Raw genomic sequence first — 16,637 nt, 5'->3', positions numbered from 1 at the left:
ATACCTCTCCTTCTTCTGGCGCGTTGCTACTGATTGCAGGGCTGCTCTGTGTGCGGCATTTTTGGCTTCAGTAGCATTTCGGCACTCTTGGCCTTACCATGGGTTTCTTGGGAGAGGCTTCTGGTAGTCAAGTACGGATTTGCCACTGCGCCATTTTATCATCTGAACAAGGAGTCCTTTCATCAAGCATTTGACTCAGTCGAGTGGAGAATGCATTTGCCATCTTTTGTGTTTGAAGCTTTTCAATGTCCATTTTTATGTATTGTCAGTTTGTACTTTTCTCGCCTCGTTCGAACTGGTGCGAACATTTCTGCAGCAGGATAATAATCCGAATTTATGTTCGCTTCACGGATCAATCGTACATTTAGCACGCTGGATGAATGCCTTCCATCTATTGATCAATTTGGTTTCCTTTTTTTTGATCTGGAAAAAATATGTGGCTTTTAGAATTTTATTACGTTGAAATATGGTGTTTGCTAGTTACCAATTTTTTGCCGCGGTGAATTCTGTTAACCGCAACCTATTACTAAGCGTTATCTCGTGGAGGCTAAACTTTCCGAATGTTGGCCAAAAGATATTTTCCTTCCCTTCTTCGCATTAAGATTTCCCAGATTGATTTTAATATCTCTCTAGGCTTTCGTAGAAAATATCTTTGGTCTGCTCGTCCTTATATGCCACCGTAGCGCAGAGGTTAGCATGACATTTATGAGGTACTATGCCATGCAAAAATTTCTCCCCAAAGAGGTGTCCCACTGCGTCACGCCGTTTGGATTCGGCTATTAAAAGGAGGACCCTACCATTGAGTTTAAACATGAATCGGTCTGCACTCATTGATATGTGAGAACTGTGCCCCTGTTCCTTAATGGAATGTTCATGGGCAAATTTTCATTTTGCTCGTCCTTGTCTTCCATCGGGGCATGGGCACGAATAAGACAGATGTTGAAAAATTTGGCTTCTATGCGGATTGTCGCTAGCCTCTTATTATCTAGAGTAAGGCTGTAGACAAGGTGTTTCAGTTTCCGACTAACTACAAATCCACAGCCAAATTCATGGCACGTATAATCGCAGCTTTAGTATAGTTCGTCATCGCTGTTGTGACGCCCTTCCCGATCCATCACACTTCCTGTAAGGCGGTAATATCTGCCTTATACTCTTCGAATACATCCGTCAATACGCATACTCCACCTTCTCTATAAAGAGTCTGAACATTCCATATGCCGATGTGGAAATCATGGTCGTTTTTTCGTTTACGTTGGTAGCCAACATTAGGGGAGTCCGCTTTAACTTTTATTTTGTTTTTTAGAGTAATTTTTTCAGTTTTTCGGGGGTGGCTTACTGGCCCATAGCCCTAACTACATGAATTATTTGGGATCGCACATGTATCCCTCGATGTTGCGGTCCGCTTGCTTCTAGATCCAACGCTCACCTTTAGCAGCCCCTAACCTAGGAGCAGACGCTGAGTCGCCTTGTCATTCGAGTTTCATTTGCACTCGGTATATTTAAGTAAAGGTCAGTGCTACCTGACCTTCATGGGGACTCTTCACTCGAAATCGCTAACTGCCCGCTGCCGCATTTGCAGTTACTCCACATACATACATACACATTTCACTATCTGCATGATGTGGACGTGCCAGGTAGCTTTCAGCTAAGCTTCCAGTATAACGGTAAACTTCCAAACATTGAAACAAAATTTGCCCTCATCTTTAGTTGAAAAATTATTATTTTTTTTTTTAGGAGTTAGAGAGTCCCAGAAGAATTTATTCGAGTGATGCAGTTTAATCTATGCCACTCTTTGCTACCTCGCTCAAACCTGTTTTTTCGACTTCGGGAGTCGTTTATGGTTAACCCGAAATGTAACTCTAAAGTTACGCTTCCAGTCGCAATTGATTGATATCTTCAGAATCAAGCTTTCGCTCTCTGCACCAAGTTTTGTGGACGAAATTTTCCCCATCACTATGTAGAGCTGGAAGTTTTGAAATCCATCGCAGTTCCTTCAGTCCAGTTCCATGCTGTGCGAGTAAGAGTTCAACCATCGGTAATATTTTACGTTACGTTTTGTCCCTGCCCAGGGATACTGAGTGTTATCCATTTCTCCGTTTAAAAATATCACCGACTTGCTTGCATAACTCATAATTCTGCCCTTCAAAAGGGCTCTGACAAAAATTATGCCCGGTAGCTTTCAGCTAAGCTTCCATTAATAACGGTAAACTTCCAAACATTCAAACAAAATTTGCTTAGGTGTTGGGAATCCGCTATTGTACGCGTGAAAACCTAAATATAGGCGTTTACGAATATATATGATATTCGCTGCACGCCGCTATTTTTGTACAGCTCACTACGAAATGATAGCAGCCGGTTTAAGGTGCCACATTCTACACCGTGGGCTTTGCATGGTGAAAGAAGTGAAACATTTTTTCAACCTCTATTGTCATCATCATTACAAACGAACATGGTGTAGTGGCGTTCCATTTTTTGGACAAACGACTACAAAAATGCGATTTAAGTGCGACATATCGAAAAAATGCAACACTTTTTTTGAAAATTCGAAATCTCCGTTAGATTCCTACAAGAACCCAATATTGCAAATATACCAGATGAATTTCGATACCGCAACACTGTGCGTTCCTCATCTTCATGGACAGTTCAATTGATATCAAAAATATTGTATTGCTTTACTATTCTGTCGTTTCAAAAGAATTTCTTTCCGCTATTTCAGCAAAGGAATGAGTAGCCACCAAAGTAGGTAGTACGAATTGCTATACGAAAGAAGTGACGTCTCACTCTGCATAAGATGAAATTTAATACAAAGAAAAAATAGTAAAAAATAAACGATGGCAAAATAATATGAAAATATCAATGATGAAGAAAAATATTTTCATGTGGAAATATCGAGAAATTAAGAGCAGGTTGAAGGCTTAAACAGAGCCAAATCTGTGAATGAGTTATAACTTTATCTCAAATGAAAGGAAACACCACTTCTGTGGCAAATATTCGCAAGAACTGTTTATTTCCGTTTAAAGACTGATTGTCCAATAAAGATGAACTTTCAACCTGCTTGATTATAGAGTAGGTATTTAATGAAAATAATAGATGTTTAAAAATATGACAATTGCAAAAAAATTCTCTCTATTTTCAAAAACGCCCAAGCTTGTTTCATAACTTGTTTTAATGTAAGCTTTTAAAGGCATACCAAGAATCTTTTTCAGAGTCCCATAACTCTAAAACAAATCTCGTACTTCGAATTTTATACATAATTCTCACTAATCATTCTTCATTTATGATTATGATGGGGAGATGATAATGCATAAAAGCATGTACCTGCAGGGCAAATTTGTGCTTGAATATTCCATTAGGGATTGAAGCTCACAATTGAAGCGACATTTGAAAATTATTCAAACTTATGAAACTACTCCCTTTCGGCATATTGCGTTAAATTTTCGCATTGGTCTCATTAACTGCGTTATTATTTTCGGCGACCCTTTTTGGGTACGGTGTATCGTTTTATAATACACCTTGTCGTGCTATGATGCTTCTGCTATCAATTGTCGACTAGGCCGTTGACGTCATAGCCAATTTGATGTCGCCTATACTCAAATTCCTCTCGATATAGCTAACTACAATATTAAGGACAGGGTTGGAGGGTTTCTCGGGTAATAAGAAGTTCCGTAACAACAGCATGGTGTGATTTCAGCGAGTACTTCTGTTCCATAAGGGAAGTAGATGCCCACAGACAACATCAGATCAAAGAAGATATATTCATGGTTCGTAAAGAATACTTCTCGCACACACTCCAATAGTTTAAAATAATATAATCGAGATTTATCAGTGATCTCTTTCTAGTATTAATCATCTATAATCTCTGAACTAATATTAATCAAAAAAGTCAGATTATCACCATTATTACAAGTTTGAAAGTCAGAATTTACAATACGTTCGTACAACGAGTCACCTCTTTTGTTGTTGATGTTTGTACTTCTCAATTATGAGTGGTGATCATTGGCATGACAACCCAAGGAGAACACATCCTCCGGTCGCTCTCACGTAATAACCAACACACTGCCTCATTTGGCGGGTATGTCCATACATACACATAATAGATAAACCGATTAGATTATTATGATACTCTTGTTCATGGTCTCCAACCTCATCTTCAAATGAAAAATTATGTACTTCTCTACCATGAGTGGTGAGCATTGGCATGACAACCCAAGGAGAACACATCCTCCGGTCGTTCTCACATAATAACGTACACACTGCCTCGTTTGGCGGGTACGTCCACACATACACAGAATAGGTAAACCGATTAAATTAGTATGATACTCTTGTTCTTGGTCTCCAACCTCATCTTCAATTGAAAACAAATTTTTTTTTACACAATATAAGGCTGCTTTTCAAGGCAATATGCACAGGATTTAGAGAGTCACAGAAGAATTTATTCGAGTGATGCAGTTTAATCTTGCCACTCTTTGGTTCCTTGACCAAACCAATTTTTTCAACTACAGGAGTCAGTTATGGTTAACCCTAAGCCTGTACTCTCTAATTTTTAAGGTTACATTTCCAGTCGCAATTGATTCAGAATCAAGCCGTCGCTCACTGCGCCAAGTTTTGTGGATGAAATTTTCCCCATCACTATATATAGAGCTTGAAGTTTTGCTACGCCAGCAAGGAGTTCAGGAGTTCAACCATCTGCATTATTTAATGTTACATTTTGTCACTACCCAGGGATACTAAGTGCTATCCATTTCTCAGTGTACAAAATATCACAGACTTGTTTTGTCAGAGCCCTTCAAAAGGGCTCTGACAAAAATTATGTCGCTTCTGCTTCACATATCCGAGAGCATCAACTTAAACTTGTTTAAGTTCAGCTTTCGCAGTGTTTACAGTGGCCAACCTCTGGCTCAAAGAACTCAGTTATTCCCTCCCTGCCTTTCGTCCAGAAAGCCGCGACCTAGATTAGACCTTTGTCAACTGCAATGCCATAGGGGCAGGTTCCTGTGGACTTTTATGCCAACTTTGGTCCCGGAGTAGCCGAGGGACTTCTGTTTCCAGCTGAAACAGAAGTCTCTATCGCGGTGGCGGTGACTGATACAAGTACATTTACAGATTTCTTTATTCCTGCCCGGATGATTTCGTAACTGCTGCGGCTAGTCCGGGCATCCAACTTCTCCATATTTCCGTTATTCTTATTACAGAGTTTTTTGGATCCTTAAGCTCAGACTTTTTTGTTGGAGAGGTACCGGCTCCGATATTTTTCAGAGGGGAAGTGGTTTAGGGAGTTTCGATTTCTACTCCACGTCAGGGTATGTCTTTTCGTTTTGATGATCCGCTCTCTAGTTCAATAAGGTAAGAGCGCTTTCTTGGCCTTTGAAATACTCTTAACGACAAGCCTCCATAAATAATACCCTATTTATAGGCATCCCTTGCTTTCTTGGCCTTTGAGTTGCTCTAGCTACGTGTCCCTCCGTCCCACATTTTCCGAAATTTCTGGATCTATCAGCTTGAGACTTCAAGCTTTTGCAATATGTCCAAATTCCAGGCAACTAACGCACCTTGTTACTGACACCGTCTGCCTTATATGGTTTAGGGAGTTTCGATTTCTACTCTACGTCAAGGTATGTCTTTTCGTGTTGATGATCCACTCTCTGGTTCACTAAGGTAAGAGACCTTTCTTGGCCTTTGAAATGCTCTTAACGACAAGCCTCCATAGATAATACCCTGTTTGTAGGCTTCCCTTGTTTTCTTGGCCTTTGACTTGCTCTATGTGTCCCTCCGTCCCACATTTTCCGCAAGTTCTGGATCTATCAACTTGAGACTTACAGCTTTTGCAATATGTCCAAATTCCAGTCACCGAGCGCACCTTGTTACTGACGCCGTCTCCCTTATACGACAAGAGATCCATCCAATCTTTATATTTTACATTTGGAAAGCTCGATTGGTTGGCAGGCTTATTTTTGCCATTTGTGTACCTCCATAAGTTTTCTATATACTTTTTATTGCATTTTCGTCTATGTTTGTTAATTGCAGAGCTTTATCAAAGGCTGCTATGACAACCTCCTGATTGTGGGTCTTAATTTCGACTTGACCGCCAAGACATTGTTTAATCTTTTAGTTGAACTTTTCGGTAATGTTCCAATTTAGGTTTTTAAGCTCAAGAAGAAGATCATCCTTTTGGGTCATCCGTACTTTGTTGACCTCCTGCAGGTCTGATTCGCCGAGCTCCTGCTTCTCCGTCTAGGTCGAACCTGATTTTTTTGAGGATGTCGGCGTTGGAAGTTCTCCACTTGGTAGATATAAACATTGTGTCTGGTTTACCTATTCTGGGTCTTAATATCCCTTTCCTCTTGGCTGTTTTCCAATTTCCATTGTCTTTGTGGGCTCCACTGGTTGATTGTTGCTCCATTGGCGGTTCTTTTGTGGACACCCCTCGCCTCACCTTGTCTGGCTTAGGCCTTTAAGAAGCAAAATTGCAAATTTTGCCCATTACCATTCCACTAAGAAACAGGGGCAAACTTCTCGCAAGTCAATGAGTGCAGTCCGATTTAAGTTAAAGCTCAATGATAAGCGGCCTCCTTCTTATAGCCGAGTCCGAACGGCGTGCCGCAGTGCGACACCTCTTTGGAGAGAAGATTTACATGACTAGTAACTCACAAATGTTGCCAGCATTAGGGGGAGAAAACCACCGCTGAAAATTTTTTTCTGATGGTCTCGCGAGGATTCGAACCCAGGCGTTCAGCGTCATAGGCGGACATGCTAACCTCTGCGCAACGGTGGCCTCAGGCCTTTAAGAAGACGGAATTTTTTTTTTTGGGTGCGTCGCATCATCAAGCTTTCGTCGGGGCTACCGTATTGATGGCCAAACTTTTTTTGATGTCTGTGTGGCTTTTCCAATTTTTCCCACATTTTCTCCAGAGCATGCCATTGGTCGCGGACCTTGTTGTAGATTAACCTGATTGTTCTGATTCGTTGCTTGATTGCGTGATGCACGTTATTTCTGCACTTTAGGTAACTCATCAGCTAGGCGATCTAGTCTCCGAATACAACAAATGCATAATTTCTTCGGGAGAGGTAGTCTTCCACTCCGCTGGATCTTGTTGCTGCTTATTTTCCAAACCTGAACCATTAGCTGTTATCCCAGTCGAGCCAAGAATGAAACCGTGGTAACATTGGAGTCATTTGATGCCAACGACGGGTAGCTTGCTTACGCACTGCGCCCAACCGCCGTTAGTCGGGTTATTAGTCCCTGCACCGTAACTAAATTTCACTTTTGAGACTTTTCCATTTTCGTTTTTCCGGGATCCTATCCGTTGTGTTTTTCACCTAGCCTCTTGGATCTTTGACACAGCCGCTCTTAGGCTTGAGATATCAGACGCTGACCAGCAAACCCAATGTGGGTCTGAAATTCTTGGGTTTTGGTTCTAATGAATGTGGAATGTGAATGTGCAGGACCCTTTTAGGGACCTGGGTTCTGCTCTTGGTCGGGGGCCACTTATTCTTCGCAGCTAACCTTCATATATGAAGGCTGTTCGGCCATCCAGAGCTTGCTGACCCCTGTATTAGGCTGAGCTTAGCCCTACGTGACCTTTGCTTGAAGTATAATAGTGCAGTGTACTCTGCCTTGTGAGAAAGGAGCCCCTAGCTTGCGATAGCTCGTTTTAGATAGCCTACCCCTTTAGTTTTGGCGAATTCGCCCTGGTGGTATTATGCATCTTCCATATAGAGGGGTTCCCGATTCGCATGACTGGTAGATCTTGACATTTTGGGAATGAGGAATCTACAGATCCGCATCTGACAACATCTGATCCTACATCGTGCCTGCTGGAATACTCTCCTACTTAAGTCCAATGAATGACTTATCGTCTTCTAGATTAAAGGGCGGCTTCTAACAACTTAAATTCCAAGCAGCCAGTTCAGGGGTTAAGCACCTACATCACATCAATGTTGTCACTCTCATAGGTGATATTTGCCAAATTAATAATGCCTACATTTTAACCGAGCCACAGTGCTTCATCTGCAACACGGTCACTACAAGCTTCCTTCCAAAGACCAAGACTACAAAAAATTATTTTCCTTTATCCCCGCGGAAAAGTATGATTTAATAAAAAAAATTTCTTTTCGAAACCCACCGACAGGATAATATGAAAAAAGTCCTATTGAAGTTTTTCAAAATTAAGGCTTTAACAGAGGATTCAAATTTGACTAAACGCTGCAAGTACTTTTTTTTTGAAGCCATTATTAATTTCGTATGTTCTAAAAACTTGAGTTATAATAAATGTTCGTCATATAGGCATTTTTTCCAAAACTTTCAACTTTGAACATCGTTTACGCCTTTTGATATTTCATTCATTTCAATATCTACAAATTTTGATTAAAATTGGTACATGCATATATTCATCAACTGAAAGAGAGAACACAAACATGGTGACTCTCTGAATGTCCTCATCCTTTGTCATCGGTTTATGGGGCCAAGTTTTCTTATGTTTCTCCGAATTGGCCCCGCAATGCTACCATCCTCTTTTTCTCATTCTCTTGCATACAGACACAAAGGATGCAAATGTCAACTGTCTTCCAACGGTTTCATTGCGATGAGTTTTTATTCTTGTCCTTCTATTTTTTTTTTCTTCGCTTTTCATTTGCATGTCGTTGGTATCAGGGAGTTCTTGCATCTGCCACTGTTTTTATCCTTCCATGATATTTTCAATTTACTTATGGCCATGCACATGTATGCATATATTTTTGTATGCAAATAGTCAGTCAGTCAATCAGTCCACATGTGTTGTCAGGATTATGGATTTATGTCAAGCTTATGCATTGGTATGATAATACGTGGTTTATGGGTTACCTTAAAACCGCTTCAATTTGGTATTTCGTTAAAGAGATAATGGAAAATAGTAATTTTGCGATTTTTTTGTAGATCAAAATATTGTTATCTATCTTTTTCTTGTTTTAAGCTAAAGGGTAAACTTAAAACTGCAAATAATAAAATAAAAGGACCCACAAGTTCTGGTAACACCTTGCAATACCTTTGAGTATACCAGTCGCTATTTGTGAATGTCTTTATTAAAATGAACGAGTAAAAAGGCGTTAAGTTCGACCGGGCCGAACTTTGGATACCCACCACCGTGAGTGGATGGTGAAAGATTCATACCATATGCACCATGGTTGCTATATCGAAATACGTTCCGATTTGGACCAAATACTAATAAGTATAAGTCATTGTTCAACTGCGTATAACAAAATATTGATCTTTTTAGTAGCTTTATCTAAAAATAATCCAATCTGAATCATATACGACACGGATGTCGAAAAGCCTAACATAAGTCATTGAGTCCAATTTCTGCCAAATTGAAGATGGATGTCGAAGGGCCTAACAGAACCGATCTGGGCCAAATTGAAGAAGAATGTCAAAGGGCCCCACACAACTCACTGTCCCAAATTTTAGCAAAATCGGATAAGAAATATGACTTTTATGGGCCTACCACACTAAATCGGCGGCTCGGTCTATATGACAGCTATATCCATATCTGGACCGATCTGGGCCAAATTGTCGAAGGATGTCGAGTGGCCCAATACAATTCATTGTGCCGATTTTCAGCAAAATCCGTAAATCGGCGGATCGGTCTATATGGGGGCTATATCAAGATATAATCCATCTTCCAACTTAACCTGCTTATGAGCAAAAAGAAGAATCTGTGCAAAGTTTCAGCTCAATATCTCTATTTTTAAATAATGTAGCGTGATTTCCACAGACAGACGGAAAGACGGACTGACACGGCGAAATCGTCTTAGATTTTAATCAAGATCTAGAATATATATGCTTTATAGGGTTGGAAATGGATATTTCGATGTGTTGCAAACGGAATGACAAATACCCATCCTTCTGTGGTGGGTATAAATACCCATCCTTCGGTGATGGGTATAAATACCCATACTTCTGTGATGGGTATAAATACCCATCCTTCGGTGATGGGTATAAATACCCATCCTTCAGTGATGGGTATAAAAACACATTTTTTGTGATATTCACAGGGACCTACATAGATTTTTTTATACAATGCAGGACCCTAACAGTCAAGTAATAAAATTTAATGGTTAAATTTGAATAACGATCTGAAACTTCGAACCCAAGTTCCAACTACTCTGGATTTACTGTTTACGAGAAATGTGTGAGAGAGCAAATGAAACGAAATTATAAACAGCGATAGTCAGTCAGTCAATTCATAGGACTGTGGCTAATTGTAAATAGGTTAATAGAAAAAAAGCGTTCTAAGATCGGCTGGGCGGAATCTTATATACCCTACACCATGTATCGCATTTGTCGAGTTCTTTTCCCGACATCTCTTCTTAGGCAAAAAAAAAAAACATCTCATGAAAAATTTCAGCCAAATCGGATAGGAATTGCGTCCTCTAGAAGCTCAAGATTCAAGATCGGTTTATTTAAAAGCTATATCAAGTTATTGACTGATTTCAACCATACTTGTCACAATTGTTAGATATGATAACAAAACACGTCGTGCAATATTTCATTCCAATCGGATAAGAATTGCGCCCTCTAGAGGCTCAAGAAGTCAAGACTCAAGATTGGTTTATATGGGACCTATATGAAAACATAAACCGATATGGCCTATTTACAATCCCAACCGAACTACACTAATGGGAAGTATTTGTGCAAAATTTCAAGCTTCTAGCTTTACTTCTTCTAAAGTTAGCGTGCTATCGACAAACAGACGGACGGACATGGCTAGATCGACATAAAATATCACGACGATCAAGTATAACAAGTAAAAAGGCATTACGACAGCCATAAAAGTGGTCAGAAGGCCCATTGGACTTTATGGCCGTTTCGAGTTTTAAAATTATAAAAACAAGTTTTAAAATTATAAAACAAGTAAACACGCATTAAGTTCGGCCGGGCCGAACTTTGGATACCCACCACCTCGGGTATATATGAAAACCCCCCTTTTGGCACAATCCGGCGAATATTGGATAACTTGTGAACCCAAATTCGACATGGATATTGAGTGCGCTAATAAATATAAGTCACTGTTGAATTTTGTATTTCAAATTTCAACAAAATCGGCTAATAAATAAAGATTTTATGAGCTTCAGACCCTTAGCCGGTATATCGGTCTATATGACGGCTATATCCAAATACAGTACGATCTTTACCATATTCGGGTCGGACGGCGGGTGGCCTAAACTCACTATTCTAAATTTGAACGAAATCGGATAAAAAATAAATCTTTTATGGGCTTCAGACCCTTTACCGGCAGATCGCTCTGTATGGAAGCTATACCTAAATATTGTCCGATCTCGGGAGGCTTAAAATAACTCACTGTTCGCAATTTCAGCGAAATCGGGTAATTTATAAAGCTAAATATAGTCCGATCTGAACTTTATTTGGTTCAGTTTTCGGGAAGCCTTAACCTACCCACTGTTTCAAATCGGATGAAAAATAAAGTTTTTATGAGCATTAGACCCTTAATCGAAAAATCGGTCTATATAGCAGCTATATCCAAATATGGTCCGATAAGGCCCGTTCAAGAACTTAATCAGCGTGCATCAAAAAGATGTATCTGTGCCAAATTTTAGCTCAATATCTCAATTTTTGAAGGCTTTAGAGTGATTACAACAGACGGAAGGACAGACACACGGACATCGTTAAATCGTCTTTGCGACGATCTGAAATATATATACTTTGTTGGGTCGGAAATTGATATTTCGATGTGTTGCAAACTGAATGACTAAATGAATATACCCGCTATCTGACGGTGGTGGGTTTAATAATACTCAACTATGTTATTATAATACCATTCAACATAAAGGCCTAATTTTCAACATAAATGCAATTGGGTCTCCCTCAAGATATATCCTGCACATTTACCCCTCTCAGCCCTCAAGACAAATCCCTCCCTCTCGACCTGAAAAGAGTAAATAAGCTGCAAAAATAATTCGGTTTGTTGTCTCGATCAACGATTCGAGCTGTTCTTCAAATGATCAAGACCAGGCATACACTTTAAACATGGTCTTGTTGTCAAAAAAATGGCTTTTCCAAGCATAAATTCACTTATTTTGCCTTACAACATATATCTCCCGCTCTCTATTTCCATTTAACTTTCCATAACCAGGCTTCACATTCTTCGGAAATTTAAAACAAAATTTCTTTTAATGCAAAAAATGCAAAAATTTACCATACCACGAAAAGATTAAATTAATTTTAAAATTAATTAGCTTCTTGAAAATCCAATTTTCAATAGCGTATGATTGATGCATCTCACCCTTCGCAGCTGCAATGCCATTAAAATTTCTTCGTAATCTTACATATTGGAAAAATATCATTAAATTAATGTAATTAATCATACCACATACATCATGAAGGGGGAATAAAAGAGAAATAAAAGAAAAACGCGTGAATTATTTCTTAGAAACACCACCTACACTCGAGACAATTGAAATAAACAATGTCAGCATTGAAAAACTGATGTTTTCTGTACACGCTTCAGACATGGTTTTTTAAAATAGAATTCGAAACAAAAGCTTAGGGCAACATCATTTCCACTGAAGCAATTAAGAGATATAGGGTTCAAGATGTTTAATTTTTGGAGACTGTTTTAATGAAAATCCTCTAAGTTCTTCACCATCTGAATTTCTAGAATATCTCCGTTTATTGCCACAACCATTTCATGCAATTTTTCACTCATTCACTGGGTAGCTGCTGTTGTTTGCGATATTATGTGGCGGTTACGAATATTGTCATCCGTATCTTTTTTAAAACTTTCTTGCAAGATTATGTCAAAATATATTTTTGGGCTGTCTCCCTGTATTGAACCTTATTTGAATGAACTGAATTGATGAGGAAGATTATTTTCTATTTATGTTATATCAAAATCTGTTAATATCATATGTCCAAAGTGATCCTGGTTTTCATTGCTGCTTTCAATAATTTTTTGGACCAATGTGATTGTTGTGAATATTGACTAACACATGTCACCTTCTGCACTAGTCTTCGAGTATAAGTTTTTTTAGCAAAATTATTTTTATTTTTCAATCTCGTTACTCTATGCCGGTCTTATCTTGTCTTTGTGTCTTTTCCATCGATTCTATTAGCTAATACAAACAGCTGTTGTTGTAGCCACATGCTTAGAACTATCTATTTCTATCTAATCGGTGCTCGGCTGTCTCCAACTCATCCTCATCATCGCACATTTTGCAGAAGTCTGCCTCTTCGTGCACCCTGCGCGTCGTCAAAGATCTGACGTTGCAATGACTAATCAAGACATTTATTAGCAATCTATGTCATTCTTACTCAGCCCCAGGATAAGCGACGTCCCGTTTCCGAAATACTCGGCCACAAGGCCTTCGACACCTTATGACCTACAGCACCAGCTCACACATTATTCGCCTAGACATCGTAAGGGGCGTCCACCCTACCAAGAAGCTCGCAAACCGGAGGTCTCGCTGATTCCATTGCAAGATCTGATGCAATCAGCGATAGTTTCCTGACCAGCTTGTTGGCCGCTTCGTTTCACGCCACACCTTGAAGGCCTGACAGACTTTCCCATAACTCGAAGAAACTCTTTGCATCTTCTAACTAGTTTTGACCTCACGCGGCCCGACTCCAGAGCCTTCAGCGCCATCTGAATGTCCACGTATATTGTGAAAGTTAAATCGGGCCGCCGCTTTTCATAATCAACTTCTCCAGTGCCTACAGGATCGCAAAGACCTGAAAGATACTGCACTTGCCCAGAAGTCTATAAGATTTCCTGATTCGAATCAATTCAATGAAGATTTCTGCTTAAATTTGGATCTATCCGTGTATACTGAGGGTCCTGGGAAGGGCGATCACCCTGCGAAGGCACAGTTGTTCAGAGTTTTGTTCAGATAATCATAGGAGAGAATTAGCAGAACGACTCGCTGTAAAAAACTAGTGCACCGTCTCCAGCTTTAGCCCCCAACTCCTTCCAAATGAGTTGCTACAGGAGAAGAGCGCATTTAGTATCCTTTTGACCCGTTCTTCGGCGTTACTTCTCCAACTTAGTTTCCGTTCAAGAATCAGACGCTTGTACTTAGGGGGGCGGACCCTCCGCCTTACCCCGAGTTTCAGAAACGCCAGATCTCGGAGATGGGTGGTGCGGTTAAACCGGACAAACGTATTTACCGATTATGGCAATATGGGGCTCCCACTGCCCATGAGAATATCGGGTTCAAATAAAGTCTTTAGGAATGGAGTACGTCTAAAATGGAGTACGTCCAAACTTAGATGATGATGATGAAAGATCATATGGTATTCAGATAAAGGCATTTAGATTGTTATACTGTTAGTCAAGCGATATACATATACTATTTTCATAGCGTGGTATTTTACTAAAAGCTCTTTAATTGTCAAAAATAATTATTTCTAGGATAGTTTTCCTATGAGTTTTCATAGTTTTCAGCTAGTTTTCCAATAAAATCATATTTTTCAATCCCAAATTATCCATATCATTGAATTTATAGCAAGTATAACTCCAGCTAAAGGATATGTTAATGCATAAAGAACAGTATAGTAATTTTAAATGGAACTTCATATTCTGATCTTCAAAAAGTGGTTGAGGGGTTAACTTTTCTCAAAGTGTATGTGAAAGGAAATAACCTATTGTTCAATAATGTCTATATTCATAACATTGATCATTTCACCATGTCTTACCCAAAAAAAGAATAAGCAATTATAACCTCACATGCTTAAAAGCAATCGAGCGACATTGTTCATTTACTTACCCCCCTATAATTTTTTTGTGATTAATTAATAAAATCGCTTGCGTAAATCATTAAACTCAAATAATATATATTTTTTAAATTTTGTATACCCACCACCGAAGGATATTCTTCTTGATCAGCGTAAAAATCTAAGACCATCTGGACATGTCCGTCCGTCTGTCTGTTGAAATCACGCTACAGTCTTTAAAAATAGAGATATTGACCTGAAACTTTCCACATATTCTTCTTTTGTCCATAATCAGGTTAAGTTCGAAGATGGGCTATATGGGACTATATCTTGATATAGCCCCCATATAGACCCATCCGCCAATTTAGGGTCTTAGGCCAATAAAAGCCACCCTAATTTGCTGAAATTTGTGATATTAAGTTGCGTTAGGCTTTTTGATATCCTTCTTCAATTTGGCCCAGATCGATTCAGATTTGGACATAGCTGCCATATAGAACGATCCGCCGATTTAGGATTTTAGGCCAATAGAAGCCACATTTATTATCCGATTTCGTTGTAATTTGGGACAGTGAGTTGTGTTAGGTCCTTTGATATCCTTCTTCAATTTGGTTCAGATCGGTCCAGATTTGGATATAGCTGCCATATAGACCGATCCTCCGATTTAGGGCCTTAGGCCCATAAAAGCCACATTTATTATCCGATTTGGGACAGTGAGTTGTCTTAGGCCCTTCGACATCTTTCTTCAATTCGGCCCTGATCGGTTTAGATTTGGATATAGCTGCTATATAGACCGATCTCTCGATTCAAGGTTTTGGGCCCATAAAAGGCGCATTTATTGTCCGATGTCGATAAAATTTGGGACAGTGAGTTAAGTTAAGCCCCTTTACATACTTCTGCAATATGACACAGATCGGTTCAGATTTGGATATAGCTGCCATATAGACCGATTCTCCGATTTAGGCTCTTAGACCCATAAAAGCCACATTTATTATCCGATTTTGCTGAAATTTGGGACAGTTAGTTGTCTTAGGCCCTTCGACATCCTTCCTGAATATGGCCGTGATCGGTTTAGATTTGGATATAGCTTTCATATAGACCGATTCTCTGATTTAGCGTCTTAGGCCCATAAAAACCACATTTATTATCCGATTTTTCTGAAATTTGGGATAGTATGTTGTGTTGGGCCCTTCTACATCCTTCGTTAATTTGGCCCAGCTCGGTCCAGATTTTGAAATAGCTGCCAATAGACCTATCTCTCGATTTAAGGTTTTGAGCTCATAAAAGGAGCATTTATTGTCCGATGTCGCCGAAATTTGGGACAGTGATTTATGTTAAGCCCCATGATATACTTCTGCAATATGGTACAGATCGTTCCAGATTTGGATATAGCTGCCATATAGACCGATCTCTCGATTTAAGGTTTTGAGCTCATAAAAGGCGCATTTATTATCTACTTTCGCCGAAATTTGGGACAATGAGTTGTCTCAGGCCCTTCGATATCTGTCTTCAATTTGGCCCAGATCGGTCCAGATTTGGTTATAGCTGCCATACAGACCGATCCTCCGATTTAGGGTCTTAGGCCCATAAAAGCCACATTTATTATCCTATTTTGCTGAAATTTGGGATAGTGAGTCGTGTTAGACCCTTCGACATCTTTCTTCTATGTGGCCCTGATCGGTTCAGATTTGGATATAGCTGTCATATAGACCGATCTCTAGATTTAAGGTTTTGGGACCATAAAAAGCGCATTTATTGTCCGATGTAGTCGAAATTTGGGACAGTAAGTTGCGTTGGGCCATTCGACATTCTTCTTCAATTTGGCTCAGAGCGGTCCAGATTTGGATATTGCTGCCATACAGACCGATTTCTCGATTTAAGGTTTTGGGCGCATTTATTGTCCGATGTCGCCGAAACATACGTCTTTAATATGGCACAG

The 16,637-nt window shown here is 39.5% G+C and overlaps 1 protein-coding gene across 5 annotated transcripts in view; it reads left to right on the top strand.

Annotated features, from left to right (window-relative positions):
* The window catches only part of LOC106083935 (complexin), a 774,169-nt gene that overhangs the window by 510,258 nt on the left and 247,274 nt on the right, over window positions 1–16,637 (top strand). The gene's annotated exons all lie outside the window — the stretch shown is intronic.

The sequence above is a fragment of the Stomoxys calcitrans genome, chromosome 2 (assembly GCF_963082655.1).
Source record: "Stomoxys calcitrans chromosome 2, idStoCalc2.1, whole genome shotgun sequence".
NCBI classification, from domain to species: domain Eukaryota; kingdom Metazoa; phylum Arthropoda; class Insecta; order Diptera; family Muscidae; genus Stomoxys; species Stomoxys calcitrans.
This window is presented reverse-complemented; position numbering and strand designations above follow the sequence as displayed.